Below are 13,500 nucleotides of genomic sequence, written 5' to 3' on the forward strand. Positions count from 1 at the left end.
ATTTTGTTCAAAGTAAACAGAATTTATTGAATAAAATTACATAGTAAGACTATCTTTCCATATCGGGTAATGAAGCAGTAGCGCTTAAGAGTCTTATCCTTCCCAGAATTTAGCGGACAGCAATCATCCTGATCAGATACAATCAGGATGATTGACACCCCCTGCGAATTTGCAGGGGGTGGCATTTCACAAGCATTTCACTAGAAATGCTTGTGCAATGCTGTCGGCATTAAGCAATGTCGGGTGGACATAATCCGCTACAGCAGATCATGTGCGCCAGCATAATATTAAATCGGCCCCATAGGCTGAGTGAGTGCCTACAAAAACAAACCCCATACTCACCTATTAGGCACCCACACTACTGAATTTACCACTTGCAGGAATTTATAGCTTCAAGTAAACAACAATCCAATACTGTGCGCATGACAGCGGAGGATATATGTATATGGAGAATAATGAAGATCCAACAGGAGGAGGATAGGAACACCTGTGGCAGGCCTGTTATTAACCCCAACTAGATGTAATTGCGCCACCTCCCTATACTCTAAAAGCTTCCCTCTGTCAAACAGTAGCTCTCTGAAGAGAAACTGGCAGGGTCGGCTCCAGAACCAATGAAATGGGGGGCATTTTTTTTTTCACTACGGGGCACGCATTTACAAAGCATGTATGAGAGTCAAAATAAGAGCAGACCTACACATTCTGCAGGAAAGTGTAGCCATCTTGATATTTAATTTATAGCCAATGCCAGTATTAAAGGAATATATTGTAGAGGAGATGGGAATTATTAAGCCTGGACAACTTTTCTCTTTTGGCACACAAACTCGTGTGTCGTTTAATTCCAAACTCAGGTACAACTACAACAAACGGTCTGTCACCTTTGCTCAAAACCGAATACACAAAACGAAAATATATACAGGTTACCACATGAGCAACAACAAAGAAAAGTTTTCTGAAAACATGTTCCCTACCGCTCAGCACACCGCTGTATCGTATTACAACAAATATTTTTTCAGTGCAATATTTTCCTGACCTTTAGGCCTAGAAATTAACAGTTAAAAGTGCCTTTAGGTTATGTAATAGGTCTGACACTTGCAATTACAACAAGGCACCAAGGCTGGCGTTTACATTCAAGCATGGCATCAATGCAAAATCAAACAAAGCTCGACTCACTATAAGTATAGTAAAAGGCGACGAGTGTCCGAATGGAACCTCTTCAAAATAATTTCCCACTCATTTGTACACTTGCGAGTGAGATCCCTTTCAAATGTCAGCTGTACCAACTAGGCTTTGTGTACATAATGCATAGCACATCTATGATCTGTGAAAATGCTTTTAAGAGCCGTACTGGTAATTTTGTAGATTAGATTTAGCTATACCTGTTTCGCAATAACTAACGGATATCAGGCTACTTAATACAACCTATGTACTGTGAACCTATTAGAATATGATTGTATCATATAAATATGTCTATAAATGGTTACCGGCTTCAATCGACGCCTCAAAAGTGCACTGTGATCTTAGGCCGAGCCTAAGATCACAGTACACTTTTGAGGCGTCTATAGAATCCGGTAGCCATTTATAGACTTATATTTATATGATACAATCATATTCTTATCATGGTATATTGTTTAAGAAAATGAGTAACTCACGATAGTTAGGTAAAAATTTATAGGGTTAAAGACAAGTCCAAAAAGTCTCTAACTTCCAATTCCAAATAAGAGGTTAAGACACGGAGCTCCTTGCAGATGCGTGGTGCAACCTCACAGTTCAGCAGCTAACTCTGCCCCCAGCATGCAGCATTACATAACAATTCATTATTGTATTTATTATTTTTAAAGCATATGATCATATTGTCAGGTCCTTTCTGTTATACTGTACCTTTAACGTTAGCCACTCCTCCAATAGTTATTTAAGCCCCTATCTACCTATGATCATTGCTGGTTTAATTTGGTATTTCGTAGTACAACCGTGCTACTATTTAACTCAAGTTCCAGCCTTGCTTTTGAACCACGAACCTAGGTTAAAGGAATTACCGCATTTGTTCCCTTGTATCGTGCCTGCTGCACGCATCGCTTCTCAGCTGAATCCTCCGTTCCTTCTCACTGCCGCTGACGTCATCGGTACAAGCCACATTCACACAACACGCTCTCAGCAGCACAATCTCAGAGGAGTGCTTCCTGTTTGCTCTTCACGTTCGTGCGCTGGGATCTCTCTGGGACACCTTTGATACACGCTACCCAGAATCAGGTCGTTTAAACCCTACATGTTGAACCACTGCTTCTCTGAGCCATATTTACTGTATATATATATGATAACTGAATATTGAACTACTGTATACACGCACCTCTGTTTACTAATATATGTTACCTGTGAACGGATGCCTACTGTGAGTTACACATGATCACATGTTGATACTAAGTCTGTTGATATAACACCATCTTAAAAAACGGAGAGTAAGTGCTAAATCAGCTAAATAGGCTAGGCTAAAAAATCAGAGCAGTTTAATGAATATCATTTACACAACAACAGTAATAAAATCAATAAAATTAGAAACATGGATCCATGTCTAACTAAAAGATATCTACAGTAGTAGCCTAGTATTAGAAGGCATAGACAGAGTACAAGAGCAACATAGAAATTACAATATAAATCTCTAAATATATAAAAATATAAAATATGAAAATGGTACCAAAAACTGTGAATAAAAGCAATGGCACAACAAGGGTTGCAATAATAGACTGTGCAAAACAAATGAGTGTTCCAAAAAGTAAATGAGTGTTCCAAAAAATGAGTGTTCCAAAAAAAATGAGTGTTCCAAAAAATAATAAGTTCCAGATCAAAAAGCAAAATCCAGTTGGTGCTGAAAATGTTCACGTGTATCCTTCGGTGTATCCTCAAAATTGGTGTGCAGTAGTGTGAGGTGAAGTTGAAAACAATTCGAAAAAATCCCAAAAATGTGTGTTACAGTGCGAAAATAATATTAGCAGTGATGTATCATCCAGACTTCATTGTGAATATCCACATATATAAAAAAGCAAAACAAAGTCAGACGTAGATATATATATATATATATATATATATATATATATATATATATATATGTGAGATAGGTCAAAATAAAAAGCAAAAAACAGCTAAAAATGCATAGGCAAAGCCTAAAGTTCTGATATCAAAAATCCATAGCAAACAGTAACATCAATAAAAAATCCTAAAGGGAATAAAAGAGAAAAAAATAGTGCAACACTGTATATAATAAACAATATTGGTATTAAAAACAAGCTCACCAGAATGCCAACGTGTTTCGGCCTAGACTAGGCGTTTCTCAAGACTATACTGTGAATAACAATCTGGGAGCTTAAATATGGTGAGAATGAAAACAATTGGTGCTTTTTTGGCGCCAATTTTGAAAGGGGCCGCCTCTTCCTGTTTACCCCATTGCATCTCTGGGATGCTTCCTGTAGTCTCTTTAGTATTTTTGATTTTTCATCTAAATAACAATGACATCACAAATTTTTTATATGTATGACTAACATATGACTCCTTCTTTTGTTTTAGCACTATTAGCAATCTGATATGAAATTCTCATTATTAGTGATCAAATTAGATATTCTCATTATTACCATTTGTGCTGTGGGAGATGTCTAAATTTGCTCCGTGAGTGCCCAGTACTAAAATATTCTGTTTGGGATCTGGAAGACTCCCTCCTGTTTGTTAGCCAAGTTTTCCACTTGTGTATGACCTTTATTTGAATCAAATAAATGTATGCTTTACCTAAAATAAGATCATTTATTTAGGTCATCAGTATCGCTAAAACCGGATGTTGTCCGAGATTGCGGTATCAACTTCCGCCTAGTCTTTGAAGAGATCAAGTCCGATCATTCGCTCATCACTAAGCTATGGGCGGGTGTGGCGGTGATTGTCACCCGCTATGGTTTATGGGATGTGTAGTCCGCTATCCTGTTGTCATAGATACGGGTTACTATTATAAAACCGGGGAGGTGGCCACAATCCGATGTTGACTCTTATTGTATATTTTGGGTACTCAGTTTCAAAATTAATAAGCTGATCTTAATATGTTTAATATAACGGTTGTTAAATAGAAGATTTGCATTATTCTTGTTATAATTCCTTGGAATTTAGCTCAATTTATCTTATTTTTACTCATCTCAAAATTCTGTCACTTATTATAATGGGTCTTACTCGGGGCTTTCCGGATTTCTCATTAGGATAATCTTAAATATATGAAATATTCAAAAGTCATCTTGCATGTATTATAATAATAAACAATAATGTTAGTAATAATGAATCTTACAGTGTATTAACCAGAATACTCTTATAGCCCTAAACTGGCCGAACTTATTTGCATTGTATATTTCAATTTATTCATACTATCTTGGGGGGGTCTTCTCGATGTCAGACTCAGATTTGTTTTTACTATACTTTATAGCTACCAACCCCCAAAATTTTAAGGTGCGTGGGTGTTGGACTAGCATTGGGGTTTTAAACCTCCTAGTTAAATGTTATGGGAATAACCGGATACATCGATCACAAGTTAAGCTTATGTACAAATGTGTATACAATGTATAGACATCTTTGGAGTCGCTCCAGACATCAGGATAAACATTGTAGAGGATTCATTCTGTACAAATCTCGGTATCTTCCAACATAGCTAGGAACTATACCGTGAGAATTCTTAGGAGGTTTCTGATCTTTCTACAAACTAAAAATCGGGGTGAGTACTGTGGGTTTCCTAAAGAGTATTTCTATTTCAAACGGATATGGGTTTAAACTCTACATCATTTTATATACTTGGCTCTAGTATTTTAAATAAATATTTACATAAGAGGTGTTTCCTGTAATGGTTAAGGGTGCTAATTCTCTAGAGAGTGTATATTTCTTCAGTGCTCCTTTCAGAGTCGCACTATAAGTTCTCTTTTTTATAAAGCTAAGCAAGTTTAACTCAACCTATGATTGGTCCTTTTGGGACTATTAGCAGATATGGATTTGTTGTCAGATGTAGATTCATGGATCAGTGTACTTGTATTTTCATATTTAATTGAACTTATTATGTACTATTGAGTCACTATGTTGGAATTGTCTTATATTTGGTACTATGTATCTCTCACTAACCTGATTGTGTTCTCCATAAGCAGCTTGGATTTATAGTTCTAAATGAGTGAATGATTCAATTCTACTCATTTTAGATCCTTATCTCGTCCTATTTTTTTATATAGGATAGAGAATGGCTTATGTTTTTCAGTTTCTACTTTCCTCCGAATACCTGACTTTAATATATATACACATTCTACCCCTACGGGATTTCTATGGTAGATACTTAACTAGAATGGATAACCAACTTGTCCCTCTTATCTTGTAATATAGTTTAGCTTGGTCAGAGGATTTGAAAGATTGATGAGTAAATTAATCAGAGAATTAGAGGTTGGATTAGTGTTATTTCATGTGAAGCAAATGTGCAAGGTCTTCTTTATGATTCAGACCTCTGGGGTAGAGGCAGTCCAACATGAAAATCCACCTTGACTCATTAGTTAGTAATTTCCTCTCATGGTTCCCTCCTCGCCAGTCTTTCTTGACCTTTTGTATCCCAAAGAAAGTCAAATCTTTAAGATTACCCTTATGGGTAGTCGCAAAGTGTTTATAGAGTGGGGTATCCATTCTACCTTTCTCTATGCATAGGATATGTTCCCTGATCCTGTCCTTGAGGGCTCTTGATGTCTGCCCTATGTATTGTAGTCCGCTACCCAGAATCAGGTCGTTTCAACCCTACATGTTGAACCACTGCTTCTCTGAGCCATATTTACTGTATATATATGATAACTGAATATTGAACTACTGTATACACGCACCTCTGTTTACTAATATATGTTACCTGTGAACGGATGCCTACTGTGAGTTACACATGATCACATGTTGATATTAAGTCTGTTGATATAACACCATCTGCCAGACAGTCTGCATCAGTCACTGCAAAATACAGTGTACTTAGTTGTGACTGGCTAAATTATTGACATTCTAATAACTGTTGCTACAATCTTCTAGCTGTTATAAGACTGCCACAACACCTGTATTTATATATGCAAACATTATATCTCTAAAGTTAGCCATATTGCAATCAGGATTGATATTACAATAAGAAACCTTAACCCTTTGTGACACATATCAATATTTTTTGAGAGGGCACAGCATTCCATTTGGGCAGGCATTGCCTGTCAATGACTCCCCCCCCCTTGGAGCCGACTCTGGAAACTGGGCCTCAAATCAGTCTGAGGACCCCTCTCAAAGAATAACATCTGGAGCACCTTCATTCGTCACCTTCCTACTGCTGAGATTTTGGGAATCTTTGCCTCCTCCTCGTGGTCAGGAGAGGTATTTCCCAGGAGTAATCGCTCGTGGATTATCACCAGCTTTATGAAAGTAACGGCATTGTTCAGAAGATAGATAGCACATGTGTGGGAGTCAACAAAGTGAAAAAAACTATAGAACAAAAAGAGAGAGCAAGACAATCTGAAGCTTGTGGAAAACACAGTAAGGGAGAATGAAAAAGGATAGAAAGCGAGAAAAAGAGTGAAAGATAAAAAAAAAAAAGACCTGCAGACAATATTGTTAATCCAAGTGCAAAAACCATTATAGTGTTACATGATCTTATTTGTCATTTTCATATCATTTTCTCACTATTGCAATGCTATGTGTTTAACACCAACAAAGGAACAAAAGTACTGCTTTGGATCCACTGCTGTACTGCTAGTTGCATGATTGGGTCATAAAAATAGCACTGCTGACTGGGTCTGCAGCAATTTCTACTTGGGATCACGAAAGCTCTGCAGCTCCCAGACCATACTTTAAGTTTGTGTTTAACCCATTTGTGGAGGTTAAACTCATAGCATTGCAGGGTTGATAGGAATACAATAATATACTATAATGGTCCTTTAAATTGATGAGTGGCACATTTAACTTTTCATTTTGTAAAAGTTTTTGATTATTCCTATTAAACAATGTGATTATTACTACATTTGAAAATTATATATATATATATTTTTAATATTTCAATGCTTCTTGTTCTAATAACCCCCTGGCTCTTCTTGTTTGCTTTAACTAAATAAGTCACTAACCAAGTCCCTCTTTAACTCTTTGCAGAAAATCCGATCCTGCTAGTGCCTGCTAAGGGTAGTAAGAATAACGCACCACAGAGAAATGGCTCGATGTAATAAATTGACATAGCAACCTCCCAAAAAATTACTAGAAACATAAGGATGTTAAATAAATAAACCATAAATGATTTTCAAAATTCTTCAAAGTGACACTGCAACAATGATTTCAGATCTTGCCTTTTAAAAAGTGCTTTATGTAAAGCCTTTATGTCTATGTGCTTTCTTAAGAAAGATTTGTCATTTAAAGGGACAGTAAACACCTTGTAATTACAAGACATTTCTGTTGTATTTCTACAGAGTAACATTTCAGCCAACTTTAAACATTTTTAAAACAAATTTCCTGTAGTTATTTTTCAGTAGCAAAACTCCAACCACCATTTGCTTTACATGAAGGAGACAATCTTGGTTTTAGTCTGCAGACACAAGGTCAGTCACTGTCATACAATTACTCTAAACTATATTGTTTTTTTCAGTTGTTATGTGATAAATCCAGTTTGGGATAGATATGTAACATAGTTAGCCTTGAAAGGTCAGCAAGGTGCATTTCACATTCAGAGTGTTAGAACTCTTTAGGTTCTATGATACAGAATGACAAGTAACTCCTTTGTAAATGAGCCTTGATACTTTTGGGTGTTTATGCATTTTGTACTTAAAGGGACCCTAAACTAAAAAAAAATCCCCATAAATGTATTTAAATTAAATAATACAACATTACAATATCTATTCATTATTTAATTTGCCTTTGCAGTAAAATACCTCAGAAAATGGTGCCTGTCACAAGCTCCATGGAGAAACTATGGGGTCGATTTATCATATCTGAAGCGGACAGGGGCACATATACGTTCCCATGTCCGCCTCAGCTCTCCTCTGGCAGGGAGAACATCCCTGGAGGAATTTACCATTGAATGCGAGCGCTATTTTGCGCTCACGTCATGTGCAATCCAGCCAATCACGCGCGGGCAGTAGCTGTCAATCTCCTCGGTCGGACTGGACTGCCGAGATTGAATTTCGTCACTGTTGAGTTGGCGAAAGGCTTTAACAAGCAGCGGTCTAGTGACCGCTGCTTGTTAAATACGGCGTGCAGGTTCTCTTGTAAGAACCTGCAGCAGTAGAGTCTCAAAGGCTGGTGAAAGCTTTTGATAAATCAACCCCTATATGTCAAATCTGTACTTGGCCCAGCTCCATACAACACAGTGATTGGTTAGAAATAGGGACGGGCATTCAGCTGTTTCATTAGCAAACAAATGCTGACAATGACTGCCGCTAGTGGCATTTGGACTCTTCATGGAGCCGGATTTGCACAGATATTTCTGTGTTGCATTTTCACATGAAGAAAGCCGGCTCAAAAAAGAGACAAATACCCTAAATGACCACAATAAAAGAGATAAGATAAATGTACTCAACAGGGTTTTTAAGTTATTTTAAAATATTAATTTAGTTTTTAGATCTTTTGCAAATTAAAAAGGGACACAAAAGTGAAAATTAAACTTTCACAATTTAGTAAAAGCATTTAATTTTTAAGACACTTTAAAAACCACGCCTATTGTCAAAGTTACTTTGTGCTGTTGATATTCTTTGTTAAAAAGCATATAAACATTTTATCAAGCAGCAGCAATGCACTAATGGGAGCTAGCTGGCTATATACATTTGTCTCTTGTCATTGATTCACCATATGTGTTCAGCTAGCTCCCAGTAAGTGAGATGTAAGTGTGATATATTTTATTGCACCTAACAGAGTCAAACTGTGCTGGGCTATTGTGGTTCCTTTATTTCCAACTGTATAGGAACCGCACATTGGTGACCATCTTGGATCTACTTCTAAAGCAGCTTGCGTCAATATCAGTTAGTTGGACAACTAAGAAGTACCAGCCTGCTCTATCAGCACCACCCTGGTGCTAGTTGTTTGTGAGTAGCCACTTGCTTTATATATACAGTATATAATCTCTTATTTGATGGTACTAGGCCATTTGGCGCCTCTGTGTTTTCATTTTCTAGCTCCCAGTAATGCATTTATGACCTGGAGCTGACTTTAACTATGTGTTTAATGATTTTGCAGCTTTCAATACATAAATACTGTATATGTAAGCAGTCATTTAATAATAAAATGCTCTGTCATGTTAGAGAATGTTCTTTTTTTCACTTTTATATCCCTTTAAATGCTGGTGTATACTATTCACATATACACATGGATTTTAATGTCCTTTAAAATAGCTTTGATGATGTATCACACAATGTTGCAAAAAACAAGGACGCCAAAGTCCCTGGGAGGTGCGCTCGTGTATGCAAGCGATGTGTGTAAACTGTGATGGCCACACTCTTACAATGAAGGAGAAGATCCAGCGATAACAACCTAGAAGGAGAGAAGAAAAGAGAGGCGCCACATGGTGTAGTACGGACAATATTCAGTCGGCAGAAGACAGTGAACCTGAGCCCCTAGCAGTGGAAACTTACAGAGCAAGCAGCACGACCGGAGTGCCAAGCGATGCAGCATGGGACCCTCAGAGTCGCCCGTATGACTCACAACCACGGCTGGAGCGTCCGACGTCAAGTTAAGTCAGGTGACTAGCGGTGTCCAATCACGGAATGCCCGCCGACAGCAGACGTCACCAGGCTCGGAGGTTCGTAAAGAGAAATCTGTACGTGTCCAATGGAAGGGGTGCAGCTAATAGCACTACGGGCATGGGATAGCCCAGTTGTTAAAATACAACTTTGGTAGACAATATAAGTGAGCAAGCAGGTAAAAATTAAGTGTATGTTTATTAAAATACACAGGGAGAAATGACGATCTAGATAGAACTTCACAAACACCCCATAAAAAAAGGAGAACAACACCAGCCCAACAGCTTCTAGCTGACTTATTACTAGACTTCAATCTAATAGACAGTTGGAGGGCACTTAACAAAGGAACTAAAGATTTCACTTATTACTCCACAGTGCATGGTACCCATTCAAGAATAGACTTGATCCTAATCAGTCAGGTCCTATTGCCACTGGTAAAGCTAGCGTTTATTCATAACTTTTCATGGTCTGATCACGATATGATGATAATTGATCTAGAGGGAATGATCAACCCCAATAGAGTTAGATCCTGGTCACTCCACCCTAGCCTACTTCAGAATACCATTGTTCTTCAGAAAGTACAGCAGCACATTAAAGATTTTGTAGATATTAATGCAGGATCAACGTCCAATCCAAATTTTGTATGGAGTGCACTTAAGGCCTCGATGAGAGGCCTGCTAATTGCCGAATCTAACAAAATAAAGAAGAATTATAATGCCAAACTAGATAGCTTGAGGGTAGAAATTGCTGCACTCAGAGAACAAATAAAAAAAAGCCCCCAAAAAAAGGTCTTAAAATTACTTAAAATTAAAAACGAAGAAATAAACCAACTATTAGATAGAGAAGTGATCCAGTCGATAAAAGCGGTAGACACCAGATATTATATTTACGCAAACAAACCAGATAGGATGCTGGCAAATAAACTAAAAGACCTGACAAGGGCGACTACAATCCCACAAATACAAACTACCTCGGGACAAGTCACAAATGATCCCCAACAAATAGCCAATGAGTTTGCCAACTTTTATAACAATCTTTATAATTTACCTAGTAGTAATACAAATAATAACAAGAGAGAAGAATTGATTAGATTCCTAGAAGATAGCAAATTAAAAACTATCACAGAAGAAGAACTAGAGAATTTGAACTCCCCCATAACAATACAAGAGATTATGCTGGCTATCAAAGAACTTAAAAGAAACAAAGCACCAGGCCCTGATGGGTTTCCAGGCTCATTTTATAAAGACCTGCAGTTATCACTGGCTCCCCAATTGAGGATACTGTTTAATAACATCTTGCAAGGAGTAGATATTCCCCCAGATTTGTTGACTGCAAGGGTGACGGTCATTCCAAAACCTGGCAAGAGCAAACAATACTGCCAAAATTACCGGCCAATTTCCTTAATCAACCAGGACCTAAAATTATTCACAAAAATTTTGGCTAACCGATTGACCCTACCCGTTAGAAATTTGATAGACAATGACCAAGTGGGTTTCATCTCGCAAAGAGAGGCACCAGATAACACTAGGAAAGTGATTGACCTGATTAATTATGCGACAGTTGGGAAGATGCCTTCTCTGTTTCTAGCATTGGATGCAGAGAAGGCATTTGATAGAGTTAACTGGGAATACATGTTTGCAGTGCTTAGCAAAATGGGATTTAAGGGCCCCTTCACTACTGCCTTAAAAAAGATATATTCAAGCCCAGATGCATACATAAGACTCTCAGGGTATCAATCAGACAGAATAAAAATCCGTAATGGCACAAGACAAGGTTGCCCCCCTGTCACCCCTACTTTTTGCTCTATGTATTGAGCCATTGGCGGTTAGGATAAGGGATAATCCAAATATTGCAGGTATACGGTTGGGGGATAAGGAATATAAAATTTCATTATTCGCTGATGACGTCATCCTTAGAGACACAAAACCTTTACTTTCGCTCCCGATGGTATATTCCATAATAAATAAATTTGGACAGTTGTCTGGATATAAAATTAATGAAGGCAAGTGTGAGGCCCTTAGCACATATCTCCCAAAGCCAACAAAGAAATTATTAGAAATTAACTTTACATTTAAATGGGCCAAATCATCTCTCAAATATCTAGGAATCAACCTCACAAAAGATGTGCACTTACTTTATAGGGAAAATTATGTCCCCATGTTCACACACATTAGAGAGCTATTAGTGAAATGGACTAAATTTAACATCTCCCTGTATGGAAGAGTAATATCTGTCAAAATGACAATATTGCCCAAACTCCTATACCTATTCAGAACACTCCCAATTTCAATACCGTTGTCAGAATTATATGCAATGCAGAAGGCAATTTTAAAATTCATTTGGGGAGGGAAAAGGGCTAGAATAAACAAACACAATATGATGAGACATAGGGGAGAGGGAGGCATCGGATTACCTAACCTAATATCATATTATTATGCAGCTAGATTGGCCCAGACCACACAATGGTTTAAATTAGGACTTACACCACAATGGGTCCAACTAGAAAAAGACATGCTTAATGTAAGAAGATTGGATAATATTCTTTGGGCAACACAACAAAACAGACCCGGTCACATCAAACAGTTCATTGCGATCACACACACTGCTTTTATTTGGGACACAGCGACTAGGAAGTATCATTTACTCAACGAGAGGTCCAGACTGACCCCGCTCTCCCCTCTTGAATCTTTAGTTGACATACATACTCAAAGGAAATGGGAGAATAAAGGCCTCTACCGAATAGCAGATGTTTATGTTAATAGCGACCTACTATCCTTCTCTCAATATACAGAGCTAGGCACACCCGGGCAAAATGAGTGTTTCCACTACTTACAACTTAAATCCAGAGTTCGAGAGATAATGGGATTAGATAAGCCTCCAAACAATACTATATTAGAATCACTATGTTTATCGAAGGAGGTTAGGAGGGGACTGATAGCATTGCTCTATCCGGCTATTAATGGTGGCTCAAATAGGGACAAGAGTGTAATAATGACTAAATGGGAACAGGATTTGGGCAGGACATGGACAATAGATAATTGGGTATCAAACATTAATAGAGGTCTATCGTTTTCTCCAAATGCCATGTTGAAGGAAAACTATATTAAAGTACTCTATAAATGGTACATATATCCCACAAGATTTGCCAATACACAGGACAGCAGGCCCCACTTGTGCTACAGGGGTTGTGGGGAGGAAGGGACATACTTACACATGTGGTGGCATTGTGGAAAGGTTACAGAGATTTGGAATCAGACTTCAAGGTATCTAAGCCTAATTCTAGAAACTAATATCACACTTACCCCTGAACAGGCTTTGCTTCATTTTCCTCCAGATAATAAAGTGAAAAGACAACACAAGCTAATAGCCTTGATCTGCACGGTTGTGAGAGTAAGCATAGCTAGATTTTGGAAGGTGGATCCACCCTCATTTGAATATATTAAAAGGAGAATAGATTATCACTTTACAATGAGTAGCGCCTCGGCAGAGCTTCTTAATACCAGGGATAAGTTTATACAACAGTGGGAACCATATATTATGTATACTGAAAAAAAAAATAGAGCTAGAATCCTAGCAAACCAACAAGATCAGTAGGAAACAATCCGGTTAGAGTGCCTCAATGAGTGAGATAATTGAGTCTTCAGGAGCAAGATGAACGGGTAGAGATGAGGGGGGGAGGAAATAGGGATTTGATCATGATTGAGATTGAGTCAGGCTAGATGGAAAGCGGAATTAACACACCATTATATTTTGGAATGTTACTGAAAGGTCGATA

This window comes from Bombina bombina, chromosome 1, assembly GCF_027579735.1.
Source record: "Bombina bombina isolate aBomBom1 chromosome 1, aBomBom1.pri, whole genome shotgun sequence".
NCBI classification, from domain to species: Eukaryota; Metazoa; Chordata; class Amphibia; order Anura; family Bombinatoridae; genus Bombina; species Bombina bombina.